Source organism: Dendrobates tinctorius, unplaced genomic scaffold, assembly GCF_039654945.1.
Source record: "Dendrobates tinctorius isolate UK_male_01 unplaced genomic scaffold, ASM3965494v1 ptg000010l, whole genome shotgun sequence".
Taxonomy (NCBI): domain Eukaryota; kingdom Metazoa; phylum Chordata; class Amphibia; order Anura; family Dendrobatidae; genus Dendrobates; species Dendrobates tinctorius.
Genome location: NW_027361678.1, coordinates 5,143,820 through 5,160,537, shown reverse-complemented (window position 1 = coordinate 5,160,537; position 16,718 = coordinate 5,143,820). Strand labels below are relative to the sequence as shown.

At 40.8% G+C, this 16,718-nt stretch overlaps 1 long non-coding RNA gene across 2 annotated transcripts in view; it reads right to left on the bottom strand.

Annotated features, from left to right (window-relative positions):
- The window catches only part of LOC141097876 (uncharacterized), a 63,377-nt gene extending 47,324 nt beyond the window's left edge, over positions 1 to 16,053 (bottom strand). The window contains exons 1-2 of one of the 2 annotated variants that reach the window (XR_012234071.1): positions 15,965 to 16,053; positions 9,835 to 10,063 (exon numbers count right to left, since the gene is read on the bottom strand). This is a non-coding gene — a long non-coding RNA (uncharacterized lncRNA). Of the gene's footprint in view, positions 1 to 9,713; positions 10,064 to 15,964 lie in introns of those variants that run through there. The other variant, XR_012234070.1, reaches the window with a different exon arrangement.
- Positions 16,054 to 16,718: the final 665 nt, after the last annotated feature.

The following is a 16,718-nucleotide window of genomic DNA, read 5'->3' as shown; positions in this document are numbered from 1 at the left end:
CCTATGGAAGTCTATTTTGACTTTATTATGGATTCCTATAACTCTGAGGATTTCTGACTGCATGCATAAGTCCATGAAGACCCTACTCACTTTAATGTTGGCCAAACCTAATGATTTCAGCAGAACCGGATGACCATCTAATGTGGCTAAGAAGGATCAGGGGGTAGAGGAGGAGGACAAGAAGACATGTTTGATTCAACATCCGATCATTTTGTTCCTTTGGATATAAGCCAACACTGGAGGTGTTTGGTACCTTCTCCATTGAAAATGTTCAACCCTAGCATGCACATCTATGAGAGCGGTGGAAGATACATCACCCGAGCTACAATCTGTGATGGATGTGTCAGAGGGTGCAGAATGTTGCACTCCATCTGTCTGCAGAAGGTCTCAGCAGTTTGCTTTGCAGACTTCTGCCTGGCCCTTTTGAAGCTAGGATCCAGTGGCCACCTGTTGGAAGTTGCGGGTGATATTTTCTACCGGGTGAGTCATAAAGGACGGACGTTTTTAAACTAATCATAAAATCGTTAAATATTTATTAAATATAAATGTATTCACAGATTTGGTTACGTATACTAATAGCATTTGACAAATTCAAGTGTGGAAAACAACATCTGCCATGTGGTGGCCATTATCAGTGATGCATTTCCAAAGGCGTTCTTGGAAGTTGGCATCAACACGTTCCAACACAACTCTGTCGATTTGGGCAACTTCCACTCGAATAGCTTCCTTCAGTTCTTGTAATGATCGAGGCTTAAGCTTGTATACACGTGATTTGAGGTGACCCCATAAGTAATAATCGCACATGGACAGGTCTGGGGACCTAGGAGGCCAATTAATATCGCCAAACCTGGAAACGATGCGACCAGGGAAGAGAGGGCGAAGAACGTTCATTGTTGCTCCGGCTGTGTGGGCCGTTGCCCCATCTTGTTGAAACCACACACTAGAGATGGGGATATGTTGCCGTCGTAACTCAGGAACAAAGAAGTTATTTATCATGGCGATATAACGTTGTGAGTTCACGGTAACAGTATTGCCATTATCGCCTTCGAAAAAGTACGGACCGATCACGCCATATTTGCCCATAGCGCACCACACCGTTACCTTAGGGCTGTGCAGCGGTACGTGCCGTTCGTGGAGCCCCCGGTGGTCGTTTGTTCATTAGTGTACCTCGTGTACGGAGTGCTTCAACCCAACGTAGGATAGTGTTACGAGCGGGAACAGCTTGATTTCTGTGAATATTGAAATGACGCCGAAACTCACGCTGAACGGCTGTGATACACTCATTATTCTTGACAAAACTGTCGTACGCAAAAACGCGATGTTCTATCGTCCACGGCACCATAGCTTAAACTGAAACTAAAATAAAAACAATGCTTTCACCTCACAAACATAACCCCGCCTCCCGCACATCTCTACCTCCACCTGGTGGTGAGTTATAGCCACTTCAAATACATCCGTCCTTTATGACTCACCCGGTATTTGCACTTTTCCGTTGAGGCTTGGAGCTGTAGCAATCTGCTACCGTCCTCTTTTGGAGTTGGGAGGGCATCGGTGTTTCTCCCTGAGTCTACTCAAGCTAAGTGTCTCCCTTGTTTTGTTTATCCTAGCTTAGGGTTAGTGGGGTTTAACCAGTGTTTACCCCTTCCTTCCCAAAGCAGGGCTTACTGCTAGGGTCTGTCAGGGATTAGGTATCCTGCTTGGCGATAGGTGCAGAACCTATTTAGGGACTCTCAGGGCATACAGGGTGACGTTAGATCTGCCTAGTGGTCTCTGCTCCCCGCTTCCGTAGTGTTGGGCCCCCCTTCCGCTTATCCCTTTGTGTTGCTCTTAGTCTGTCCTACACTGTGTGTGACACAATAATTGATAAGATCAAAAATCGTATAAAACTCTCCCCTGACCTGGCTTGATTTTTCCTGTATTCAGAAGGTTAAACTGATACATAAGTTTGTGTGTCGTTTGACACTCGAACTATATTGTAAAAAGAAGGAGATGATTATCAAAGCTGCTTGCTCATACCTCCCGCTTGCTGTCTTACACACCTACATGCTACCATTTGAATTTTTAAAGAGTTGTCAATAATTCAGGGACCTCATAAGTAGACGAGGGACCCTACCGAGAAGTGTTAACTACCGATGGACTACACTATGTCATTAGCAAACACATTATTAACTCTGTCATCATTATTCTTTGTTTTTCCTTGGAAATTGTTCATAGAACAATTGAACCTTTTAAAATGTTGGCAGGTCAGTGATCTGCTACACTGAGTACTAGCGATGTTCTACATGGTCTGGGTATAAGATTCTTTCTGCATAGTATGGATCAAATTCATGAAATTTTCTAATGTCATTCATTCATTCATTCTACTAATCTTTACAACATTTTTTTTGCTTTTGACTCCTCAACTTCTGTCAGCTATAAGTTTTTTTTTAGTTCTGTAACTATTTCAGTCCATGTTTCTGTGGGTACGAGTTATACTTTTAAGTATTGTTTTGGGGTAAATATATAGTAGTAGTATTTAATGGTGCATTATTCTGCATAATGAAAAATTGACAATTTTTTTTTACAAAACATAAAAATTAGTGTAAAGAGTATGATATTAAATATTTTTTTTAATTGAGATGTATTTAACTGCTTTTGTTGATTTTGAAGTTTTAATAAGGGGAGGAGTGAGGAGGGAAGAGGAGGGAAATGTAAGGTTTTAGGAAAAGGGGGAGGGGGGTACAATTAGGAAAGGGGGAGGAAAGGGAAGGGAAGGGAAATGGGGTGACAATAAAAACTAGAAAACTCCAAATATACATTTCCATAGCTCTGCATATAAAATTAATGCAGATGTAAACTGTATAAACTGTATCTAACTTAAGTTTATATATAAAAAAAACTGTAGGCACTTAATGATCAGTATAGTAAAAAGAAAAAAAAATAAGGTTGTGTGTTGACCAGATCTGTGGATATTAAATATTTTTGACTTGTTTTCGCTTTGATTAAATAAAACTGATTTATTGAAAGAAATGTCATGTTTTTTGTGTACTTTTAATTTGAACATTTTAAACTGACTTAAAATATGCCTATCACGATTTTCCAGTCAACTATGGAAATTGCATTACATGGACAGGAGAAAGGAAGCCACCTCCGATAACGATGATCTTTTATGATACGCAAAATATTATTTCACCCGATGAAGCATTTTACTCATTCAACGGGTGATCGTCAGCCTGCGTCTGGGCTTCAAAGGAGACTGTCCGTTTCACAATGCACTGCAATACTGTTGTATTGTAATGTATTGCACAAGCAATCAAGCAATCCCTGATTGAAGTTCACTAAGAGAAGAATTTAAAAATGTAAACAATTTTAGTAAAATGTGAAAAATGCTCCAAAATATAAACCTTGAATTACTTTCCCAATTTTTTTATTTTCCCCAAATGAAAAAATAGAAAAAAAGAAAATCTTTGGTATTGCTGCATGCATAACTGCCTGAGTTAATAAAATATAAAACTATGAATTCCATATGATGAATGCTAAAACAAAAAAAATTCAAAACACCAGGAATGCAAAACCTCTTATATGCTTCAAAATGGTATTAATAGCAATGTTAGCTTGATAAGTAAACAAGTCCTCATACAACTGCATCAATGGAAATTTAAAAAAGTTAAATGGGATTCTTCAGGCTTAGGCTGGAGTCACACTAGAGTGGAATACGGACGAGTGCTATGCAAGAAAAAAATCGCATAGCTCTCGGACCACTGTTAATCTATGGGGCAGCTCCCATCACGTATTTTTTCTCGGCCGTATTATACGTGCAAGTGAAATGGCAGCATGCTGCGATTTGCTGCGTATATCGGCCGAGACTCGCCAATGCAAGTCTATGGGTGCGAGAAAAACTCGCACACCACACGGACTATCAGTGTGACTTGCGAGTAATATGCACCCGTGTCCTTTGAAAAGCCAACAATTCAGTGCGGTGTACACTAAAATCACACGGATAGCTTACAATAGAATAGATAGAATAAAAATATACACATAGTATAGGTGTGTGTGTATATATATATATATATGTCAGTGACGCACACGCACATATATATGTATATCTTTATATTTCATAGATAGATAGCAGAATAGCCGATAATTCATTTGTCGGCTTCTGTAAAATCATAGCAGAACCCGATAGGAGACATGGTTTACATACAGTAAACCCATGCATAACAGTTAGATTTATATATGTCAGTGTCTAATACTGTTAGTAGTAAAAGAATGTATTCACAGAAAACACTGGTGTGGGCTTCCGCGCAAAATTCTGCGCCAGAGAAGGAAAGCCAGTGACTCAGGGCAGATATTAATAGCCTAAAAAGGGACCATGGTTATTCCCCCCAGCTAAAAAAGCTAAAAAAAAATCTGCCCCCAGCCACCCCAGAAAAGGCGCATCTGTAAGTTGCGCCAATTCTGGCACTTAGCCTTTCTCTTCCCACTGCCCTGTAGCTGTGGCATATGTTGTAATAAGGGGTTAATGTCACCTTTGTATTGTAAGGTGACCTTAAGCCTGGCTTAGTAATGGAGAGGTGTCAATAAGACACCTACACATTACAAATCCTAAAGTTTGTAAAGGGTTAAATAAACACACACATGCAGAAAAAAAGTATTTTAATGGAATGAAAGAATACACAGTTTTGCCATCTTTATTCTGCTAATCAAAACGATGCCCTCGATCTCCTGTAATAAATAAAAAATAAACAAAACAACACTATACCATACCTGTCCAACGAACAGTCCCATGACGTAATGCATATCTGGGGGTTACATAGTTTTCAACTGGGAGCGGTGCTAATGCTACCGCCCCGGCTGTAAACCACTGAGGAATGAATGAGAAGCTGCTGGTGTCAACATCAGTGATGTCAGCGCAGTCTCCCAGCCTAAACACATCATCGCGCCATCTAACCTGAATGTCACAGCCAGAGGAGGTGGAAGACAGAGCGGCGTGCAGCGGTGGAACAAGGACAGGTGAATATTGCATGGCTCCCCCCGTCCTCCCCATCATACTCACCTCCTCCTGGCATGATCTCTGTAGTCCCTGCATCTCTGGTGCCACAGCTCCTTCCAGTGTTCAGTGGTCACGTGGTACCGCTCATTAAAGTAACGAATTTGCGCATATTCATTACTTTAATGAGCGGTACCATGTGACTGCTGAACGCAGGAAGAGCTGTGGCGCCGGAGACCATCTGAGAAACAGAGACTGCAGAGACCAAGCCAGGAGGGGGTGAGTATTACCTGACAGCCATGCTCCCCCTCCCCGTCGACCCCCGGGACAATGACTTGAGTATAAGCCGAGAGGGGTACTTAGAGCCTAAAAAAATGGACTGAAAATCTCGGCTTATACTCGAGTATATACGATATATGTGTGTCACTGACATATATATGTATATATACCGCTCAAAAAATAAAGGGAACACTATTCCATTTGCAACAGGCTGTTTGTGTTCCCTTTATTTCTTTGAACAGTATATATATATATATATATATATATATATCTATTCTACGTGTATATATCTATTCTATTTATTCTATTCTAACCTATTCTATACTGTACATGGCAGATCATTTGCCTGCTTTAAATCTGTCTATCTATCTATCTATCTATCTATGAAAAAGGCACAGCAGCACCCTGTGAATGCCAAGACATATGATGTCAATGGAACTAACAACTTCCAAACGCTCTGTCCCTCAGCAAGATGTACTTACAAAAGCGAAGGTTCTTAGCGCATGATTTGGCCAATTCATGTGTGCCCGTCAACCGCGGCAAGGTGACACTTCTCTGACGGGTCCTGTCTAAACCCTTCTATATCGTACTGTATATGCCACTTTCTGGTTAAAAAAACCTACTATAATGGACAAACATGTCTCTCCTGGGCTGCAAGCCTACAAGTGAATGGGCAAGTAGAACAGGTTGAGAACACCTGCAGGTTAACGGGAGGAGTGCAAGTGTCAGGCAGAGGGAGTCACCCCCCCCCCTATAAATAGCTATACAAAAAAACCTGACCAGCACCTTCCAAGTGTGAATAGGTGCAAGCAGCAGTGACTACAAAACAAATATGAAAAAGGCACAGCAGCACCCTGTGAATGCCAAGACATATGATGTCAATGGAAATAACTTCCAAAAGCTCTGTCCCTCGTCAAGATGTACTTTGGCATATACAGTAGGATATGGAAGGGTTTAGACAGGACCCGTCAGAGAAGTGTCACCTTGCCGCGGTTGACGGGCACACATGAATTGGCCAAATCATGCGCTAATAACCTTCGCTTTTGTAAGTACATCTTGCTGAGGGACAGAGCGTTTGGAAGTTGTTATTTCCATTGACATCATATGTCTTGGCATTCACAGGGTGCTGCTGTGCCTTTTTCATATATGTTTTGTAGTCACTGCAGCTTGCACCTATTCACACTTGGAAGGTGCTGGTCAGGTTTTTTTTTATAGATATCTATCTATATATATATATATGTTTTGAAGATTATTCGGTATTAAAACAATGTTTACAGTTGTGCTTCACAATGCGATTTTAACATGAGCTTTTAGATGGAGAGAACTGCTGTATGTAAAAGCTCATGTTAAAATCGCATTGCATACGGATGCCATACAGATGTCACACTGTTACTAGATGCGAGGAAATTACATCATCGCATTGCAAATGGATTTCAAACGGATCACTGTTTAGGGAACATGTGCGCGATTCTCGGCCGTCAAAATCGGACCGATTTTTTATACGGTAAGTGTGACTTCAGCCTAATGCCATGTGCACACTTTGAGTATTTCGTGAGTTTTTTACCCCAGTATTTGTAAGCCAAAACCAGTAGTGGAACGGTCAGAGGAAAAGCATAATAGAAACATGTGCACCACTTCTGCTTTTTCACCCACTCCTGGTTTTGGCTTACAAATTCTGGGGTAAAAAACTCAACAAATACTGGATGTGTTCATGTGGCCTTAAGGTTAAAGTCTGCATTGCATGCTATGAGGATGTTGCGGTGCTGGAAGCAGGCGGTTGCATGACTGCAAGTATGCTATTGGCATACACACGTGGTCAAAATTGTTGATACCCCTCACTTAATGACAGAAAAACCCACAAATAGCTCTGGACAGAAATGATGGTAGCCCTGAAAGTAAAGTGATAAAAGGGACATGTTAAATAAAGGTGTGTCCACTAATTAGCACCACAGGTGTCTACAATCTTGGAATCAGTGAGTGGGCCTGTATACAGGGCTACAGATTCTCACTGTGCTGTTTGATGACATGGTGTGTATCACACTCAACATGGACCAGAGGAAGAGAAGGAAAGAGTTGTCTCAGACGTGGCCGCAGGAGGAAAATTGATGACAAATCAAAGAGACGGATAATACAAATGGTAACAAAAGAGCCCAGAAAAACTTCTAAACAGATTAAAGGTGAATTTCAAGCTCAAGGAACACCAGTGTCAGATCGCACCATCCTTTGTTGTATGAGCCAAAGTGGACTTCTTTAGAGACAACCAAGGAGGACACCATTGTTGAAAACAAAATCATAAAAAAGCCAGACTGCAATTTGCAAAACTACATGTTGACAAGTCACAAAGTTTCTGGGAGAATGTCCTATGGACAGATGAGACAAAAATGGAACTTTCTGGCAAGGCACATCAGCTCTATGTTCACTGACAGAAAAATGAAGCATATCAAGAAAAGAACACTGTCCCTACTGTGAAACATGAAGGAGACTCTGTTATGTTCTTGGACTGCTTTGCTGCATCTGTGCAGGGTACAATGAAATCTCAAGACTATCAAGGGATTCTAGACAGAAATGTCAGAAAGTGTCATGGGTCTTGCAACAGGATAATGACCCAAAACACACAGCTAAAACACCCAAGAATGGCTAAGTGGAAAACATTGGACTCTTCTGAAGTGGCCTTCTATGAACCCTGCCTAAATCCTATTGATTAACTTTGGAAAGAGCTGAAACATGCCATCTGGAAAAGGCAACCTTCAAACACGAGACAACTGGAGCAGTTTGTTCTTGAAGAGTGGGCCAAAATACCTGTTGAGATGCAGAAGTCTCATTGACAGTTACAGGAATCGTTTGATTGCAGTGATTTCCTCAAAAGGTTGTGCAGCAAAATATTAAGTTAAGGGTACCATCATTTCTGTCCAGGCCTATTTCATGAGTTTTATTTTTTTTAAATTCTGTGGAAGCATGGTTGAAAAGCAATGTCTGACTTTCACTGGTTCATTTTCATAGATTTTTGATTCATTATTAGTTTTGTCAGATTCAAGTTATTTCTGTGACCATTGTGGGCTTTTCTGTCATTAAATGAGGAGTAACAACCATTTTGACCACGTGTGTACATGCGGTCAGATGCCCACTAGACATACGGGGCCTTGCTCAATGTAAATGAGAGAGCCGGCCCGAGAGATTACGGTGCCCTAGGCGAAACTATTTTGTTGCGCCCCTACTATTCTTGGCAGTAGATGAAAACTTGGGATACAAATTTAGGAGCAAAATAAACCACAACAACAATGATTAATTAACTCTCTCCTAACTCTTTAATCTTCTGAGAAGTTGTATAGGACAAATATATACAAAGTAATCAATAACACAAAACAAAAACGACCATAGGTAATTAAAATTTTTGTTTACTTGCCTTTTTTTTTTTTAAAAGGATGACACTAAGTCACCGAGATTAATTTGTTTAGCAACTTCAGATTCTATCGAAATTGTTGCCAACCCAACCAACCTCTCTTGCGTCATATTTGCCCTTAAATATGTACACTTTTCTTTCCATCCCTAAAACTTTTTGCCTTTTGAAAAGATTTTTTATAATTTTTTCTATTTTTTCTCTGGCGCCCCCTTTGGATCGGCGCCCTAGGCGGCCGCCTAGTTTGCCTATACGTTTGGGCCGGCCCTGGCAAGTGATTTGAGTAAGGCTGTGCAAGTCTAGTTGGAACATGACCGGAAGTATCCAAATCACATTCTTGTGATGATGTGAACACTAAGTGCCGGGTTCACATTAGCGTTTGGGGGCTCTGTGGAGGGCTGCGTACTTCCTCTGTTAAGCCCTGCCTACTTCCGCAAACTTCTGTATGCGTCCTGCATACCTATCTTTAACATTGGGTACGCAGGACATGCGGATATTTGCGGATGAATGCGGATGCGTCATTTTGACATGCCCGCCGTCTGCGCAAAACGCAACTTGTTGTGTTCCTGTGAGGTCAGCGGGCACGTCAAAACAATGCATCCGCATACATCCGCATATCCTGCATACCCAATGTTAAAGATAGGTATGCAGGATGCATGCAGAAGTATGCGGAAGTAGGCAGGGCTTAAAGGAGGAAGTATGCGGCCCTCCGCAGAGCCCCCGAACGTTAATGTGAACGTAGCCTTAATCCCATCATTCGAGCCATAAAGATTCAAAAGTCTGCAGTCTCACAGAGTGAGTACAGACTTTAACCTCAGGCAAATTCAATCCCTTTAAGGGTCTCAGAAAATGGTGACACAAACAATTTTTTTTTCTATAGAGTGCTGAATTTTTTTAACCCCTAAAATAGTAAAAAAAAAACCTTAAACGTTTGTTGTTGATGTTGCTCTAATCACATTGACCTGAAGAATTGTGATGGCAAGTCATTTATATAGCACAATGAACGCTGTAAAAAGTAAAATAAAGACAAAGATCTATAAAAAAAAAATTAAATAAAGCAAAAATAGATTATGTTTTCCGATCATTAACAACCCCTTTAATATCCGTATTATGGCTAAAGTCCCGGACTCCCTGGATTTACAGAACCTCTGATATAAATCACCAGTGATCATAAGAAACATTGTAATACCTATGTAACCTAATTCCAGGCTCAATCACTGCAGTGGGAGAACAGTCACAGAGGAATGGCGTCAGAACGCACACGGTCAGTAGGGTATCGATTTGCTGGCTCCTTCATCTGAGACTCCTCCAGATAAAATCGGGGGTAAACTACAGTATGTGAGTCAATTGTTCCCAGCGAGCAAACAAAACCAGTAGGGTGTCATCACTGGAGAGTTTTCAGCTGCAATAGACAAAACCTAGAAAAGCAAAAAAAAAACAAAAACGCATTTAGCTGCTGCCAGGGAGGCATAGGTTTAAGTTGGCGTCATCTCAAGTAACAAAGAGTTAACCATTAAATACCCACAGCAGGGTAAATCACATGCAAAGGCAGATATCAACAATCACTACTAACACATTGTAGCGTAGCGCACAGCGCGTACATTTATACCGCCGGCGTTGATCTGCTGCCTGAAAATCAACATTTCAATATGGGAACCTTTATAGCGAACAAAACACCAAATTCCAATTAACTGTAATTGTGTAGTCGTCTAAAAATTGCAAAGGACACGTGGGGGTTAATATGTCCCTGCTGGAGCGCTACGCTGCACTTTACAGTAATTTGTACAGATAATATTAGGGAAATGCATAAATAGCAGCTCCATAAACGTGGCATCCATATTGGTTTTTGTGAAGATCCGCTCATAAATTGGGGTTTTTGGACAGGATCGGAGAATTCCTGGATGGGAGTGATGGCCGCTCTGAAGTGGTGTGAAACTATATGATGATATTATTATATTACCGTATATAATCCATGAATGACAGCTGGTATCCTGCCTAGCAATGTGGAGGGTAGTAGTGGGAGCCTTCAAAGGTCTCAAAACCAAATGGTACAAATATGGGGCTGGTTAAATATGGGCCCATAACAGGCCATTTGTGGTGCATAATAGGTCGGTACAATACGGATCCATACATGACTGTATCATTCATAAGGCTGATTAGGCTGAAGCGACTCTATAGGACTGTGGATTGCCAAATCCTGACAGTGTGCAACATGCACGGTGTCAGGGTTCCCATATATTATCAGTCTTGTGGCCGCAAGTATGTGATTTTGCACACCTGCAGTCACGTGTCAACTATGTTCTCACCCGCTTCTCCCAATGATCTACGAGGCGGTAATAGAGGGGAATCCTGACAGTGGGCATGTTGCACACTATTGAGATTCATCAATCTGGAGCGACTGCAGAAAGTCAAGTTGAGCCTGCAAAATCCCTTAAACAAAATGTCACTCTCTAGTTATTTCCTTAAATCCAAATGCACGCAGCCATATTCTGAATACAGGGCCATATACACCCATGGTCAGACCTCTGGGCTTTACTGAGCCCCGAAAACCCATTTAATGTTTCCATACTGGGAAAGAAAAAATTACACACCATTTAGTATTTTGCCAGGCTTCTAAACACTATGTACTGTAGAACCAAAAGAAAAGCTGTATTTGTTGCCCATAGCAACTAATCACAGCACGGCTTTAACTTTACCAGATCAGTGTAAGAAATGATAGCTCAGCTCTGATTGGTTGCTATGGACAAGAAAGACAATTTTTTCTCTTTACATAGATTTGATTAATGAGTGTATTTGTTTGTAATTTTTTGGACATAAAAGGTATTTACATCGATTTTCCTGTCTAACATGGTACCACAATATTATATTTTCGGGCAAAAACACTTTGGCCAAATATTAGCTGGAAGTTAATAGAGACGTACTAAACACACTGTAAACAGTATGTTAATGTGTGACCTTTCTTTCAACACATTTGGTATTTTTGGGGGGCTTTTTTTAGGGTACTTAAAAAAAACCCTGAAAAATTATCTAAAAAAATCATCTTATTCATTTCTACTGTAAAACCACATAGTTGTTCATATGGTCATATGCAGTTTTTGAAATGTTTTTTTTTTTACTGTAGTTGCATCATTTTTGGATCATATAAGTAACATTCCATTTTTTAATGTGATTTTTAAAACCTTTTTGTAAAAAAAAAAATCTGTATTTGTAAGTAATTTTCCTTTTGAAGCCAATAGGAGAATCTGTTCCAAAACCCACTTGAAAAAAAACTGTGTGGGCATATCTTACTGGGAAAAAAAGACCATAAAAACATGTGCATGTAAAAATACCTACACATAAAACATAAATGAGCTGCACAAAAATGCATGTGTAAGAGGCGGCCAGGTCAGCTTCTACCGGCGTACCTGTTTGGATTACTGGTCCACGGAAAGGGATTCCACTGTGGTGTGACCCAGCTCCTGCACACTTGCTTCCAGTGTATAGGGTTGAAATAACGGACACAGATACCGGTTGAGAAGCCAACTCAACGATTTTAGTTTTCTCTTCAACGGTCCTGGACACATCATTTACATTACAGTCCACACATCATTCCCCCGGCACTTTCCCTTTCTTGCTTTCTGTATCTTCACGCGCATTACGGGGTAGTAGTGCCCTTGGCAGAACCGCAGCTTCACTCCTGTAGGACCTCAAGACATAGGGGATCCCGTTCATCTGCTTCACCCCGGACGTACAAGCTTCAGCTCTATTTAAGATCTGCCACATGGTGAACACTCTGCACCCTGCACGACTTTTGGACCACTTCTTCCTTTCCGTTACTGCTGCTGTCATAAACTACAATTTCCCGGGTGCTCCGGTCTTATCCAGCACCCATCTGACTGTGCCCGTACTTCTCTTCTTAAAACAACGTTGTGTAACTGTTATGGCATCCTGGGCTTAGAGCCCTTATGGACTTGTCGGGCGTACTTGCCTTTCTGACTTATTCCTATAGCCTACACTTACTTAACCCATAGCAGCTCCTCCTACAGTTAACCTATATGTGAACTTCCTATCAACTAAACCTAACAAGGCCCACTAGTATACCCCCATCTAGTGGACCACAACAGAACTATGCTTACCCATATCTATGAACTCTATACTAATAGTGCCCTCCACTATTGAACCTGAAGGATGCACTGGCTTACCCTAAACTTAGAGATCAATATGCAAAACATAATACAACACAATCTATACAGAATGGTAACACATATAATGTGGCAGTACCAATGAGAACAGCGGTAATACACAATAGTGTAGCAGTACCGAGCAAAATTATATCTGCACAACATTTACAATATAATAATATTAGTACTCCTTAAAGGGGAGGTGGCATTAAAGGTGTATTCTACTTCAATCCCCTACACATGATAAAGCAGCAAAAACACAATAATAAGAACAGATTGTTATTGAGTATTTTCATGAGGACACCTGCAGGAAAAATACAGCGAGAAATATGCAGGAACATGGCCTGACTGAACCAAATGAGGGGTCCTGGCTGAACAGGTGCAGACTGACACTAAAATCTCATTCAGACGTCCATGATTTTTCTCAAACGTACTGTTTTAGATCAGAGTATCATCAGTGTTTTATTTTTTAACATTACTTAAGCCCCCTTCACATGTCCACATAAGACCGGTACCGGGAAAAAACAGCGCCCATGTCAGTGTTTTGGAACAGTGTGCCATTGGTGTGCCATTAGTGTGCCATCAGTATGCCATCATTGCGACATCAGTGTGCTATTAGTGTGCCATCAGTGTGACATCAGTGTGCTATTAGTGTGCCATCAGTATGTCAATAGTGTGCCATCAGTATGCCATTAGTGTTATGATTGAGTCACCGTAGGAGGCAAAAACAGAAATGCTAGCTAAGTCCAGAAAACCAGAGAAGTTGGCAGCTATCGGATTGCAGACCCCTGAACCTATCAACACAACTAGCAGTAGCCGTGGGGGGTTCCTACAATGCCCCAGACCCCTCGATCACAGCCGGAGAATTAAATAGGCCTAAAGAAAGAAAGGGGAAATCTAACCTGCCCCAGAGCAGACCCCAAAGCAATAGGCAGCCCCCAACATTTAATGACGGTGAAGCAAGATGAAAATACTAACACAGACAGAAAGATAGACTGAGCAAAGACGGGGCCCAAACTAACTAGATAGAAAAGGACAGGAAGGCTGCTGTCTGCATTCCGTGAAAAACCCTATGAAAATAAGAGCCAACAGACTGACAGTAAAAAAGGCCCTGAAGACGCTAGGCTTCAAAAAAGCTGTCAGTACTCAGGAATATTCTGAAGACAGAGCTACAGGCAAAAGGAGATTCAGCTCACCCCAGCAGGGAATGGCAGAATACAGAAAAGCAAGGAAAACAAAAAACAAAACAAAAATGCAAACAGGCAAAACAGAAAACTTAGCTTTAGAGGAGCAGGAATCAGACTGGTGTCCTAGAAGTCCACAGAGAAGTCACCCGCAGGGCAGAAGGGCGTCGGCAGCCTTATATCCAGTCCGTGACTCCACTCAGCCAGTCATCCTCATTAAGCTCAGGTGCCTGATAATCAGGCTCATTACCTTCCTTTACCAGAATAGGGAGTTCACCAGACCTCAGTGACGAAGGGGAAAATGAACTCACAACACATTAGTGTGCCATCAGTGTGACATTAGTGTGCCATCAGTATGTCATTAGTGTGCCATCAGTATGTCATTAGTGTGCCATCAGTGTAACATTAGTGTGCCATCATTGTGCTATTAGTGTGACATCAGTGTTTTTCCTGTATGGTAAAAGTAATTACAAAGCTTCTCCTCTACTTTGCAATGTTAAACACATAAAACTACGTGTTTTACACTGAACCATAGACTTGTATTGGCCCTTGTCATCTGTGCTACGTGAAAAAAACGTATACCACACGCATCAGAAAAACGTACATGTGAAGAGGGTCAAATGAAAAGAAAAAACTGTTAAGCTTCTCCAACACATTGCAGTATTAATCACGGACAGCACATGGATTGAACAGCGATTCCTGCCGTGATTTTCACAGACCCGTAGACTTGCCCGGGTTCAGATGAGCGTCTGCAAAATCATATGTTTTCACCCTGAAAATATTTACATCCATATTGTGTTCAGTGTGTCCGTTTTTTATATCTCTATGCTATCCATATATCCATTTTGTACACCCATGTGGCCTCTGTCTTTTATATGAAAAATTTGTTAATGAAAGGTCAAATGCAGTTTTCTACTTTATACAAAATGGACATATGGATGGGATACAGATGTGCAAACCGAACATATAGATGGCATACGGATGTGCAAAACGTACATATAGATGGTATACGGATTTGCAAATTGGACATACTACCTTGGTCCGTGCGAAATTTTCGCACATTGGTCGTCGGTGGCGCAGGCCATGTCAGCAAAAGCAAGCTGGTCAAATGTAAATGTATTTCATGAGCTGATGAACACAGACAGGTATTTATATATGTAGATTGGTAATACAATAAATTGGTTTGATAAGTAGAGGTCAAAAAATGTTTTCCGGTTGAGGTGCCACCTGCAGGTCATTGTGTCTTTCTGCAGGTTTATGAAAATTAATGTTTAAACTGTATTTAGTGATAAAATCGTGAATGTGTGGTTTGTTTGGCTGTTTTCTTGCTGAAGGGAGCAAGTTTACCTTTCAAATGGTGTATCATTTGTGTGTGGGTGCAATATGAATGGGGATACAAAGGAATCACTGAAAAACAGTGTTTAGAAATAATAGGATCGATAGATGGCATAGGGATGTGTAAAATGGACATTTAGATGGCATACAGAAGTGCAAACCGGACATATAGATGGCATAGGGACTTGAAAAATGGACATATAGACGGTTTACGGATGTGCAAAACGGACATAGACACACATGGTCAAAATTGTTGGTACCCCTCGTTTAATGACAGAAAAACCCACAATGGTGACAGAAATAACTTGAATCTGACAAAAGTAATAATAAATCAAAATGTCTGACTTTCATTTGATCATTTTCATAGATATTTGATTTATTATTACTTTTGTCAGCTTCAAGTTATTTCCGTGACCATTGTGGGTTTTTCTGTCATCAAATGAAGGGTACCGACAATTTTGACCACGTGTGTAGATGGCATATGGCAGTGCAAAACGGACATATAGATGGTATAGGGATGTGAAGTATAGGGATGTGAAAAGTGGAAAAACACTGATTCAAAACACCGATGACCAGGATTTACAAAATGTATAAAAAAAACCTACCCCATTTACAAAAAAATATGCAACATTTACATTACCTTTCTGCTTTATTTTGTGCAACCTTATTGCAAGCACAAGTCATTTATTAACATGGCCAATGTACCGACAGTCAGTTTGTTGATCTGTGTGCATATGCCAAAAAATCCCCAGCCACCCACTGTTTTTAATGCTGCCCATCAATCCTTCCCTTGCTCCTCCCCTGCAATTAAGCAAAGTCAACACAGCAATCAGTAAAGTAGCCTGGAGCTACCTGCAGCAACAGTGCTGAATTACAGGCTTGATGAACATGCCCTGCTCATTCAATGCACCACTACCTCAATTAAGGGAGCAATTTAACGCAAATAATGTTGATGGGCTTGATAACTTGTACACATGCACCCTCTGAAAAAAGAAAACTAAACATCAGCCACATACAGGAGTCAGGGTGGCTTGCAATCACCAAGTAGTATTCTGTAACCATGTCTACTGCAAGCAATGCTGAAGAATGTGCTGGCTGTTGCACAGACTCAATGAAATAGATGAAGAGAATTTGCAGGGCACTTGTACTTTGGCAAAGGTTAGTGGGGAAGCTGAAATGTGGCACTGCTGATATTAAAAACCTCATGGTATTTCATTTATGCACTGTACCAGACAGTGCGGAATTTGGAGATCTTGATCGTTGAAGGGTTAAAAAAAAAGTTGTGGGTTGTTATCTACTGATCAAATATAAATGGCAAAATGATAAAATTACTGATCACAAAAACTTTACCATGAGTAATTTTTTTTTATATTGTGCTGCAATTTTGGTTTTAA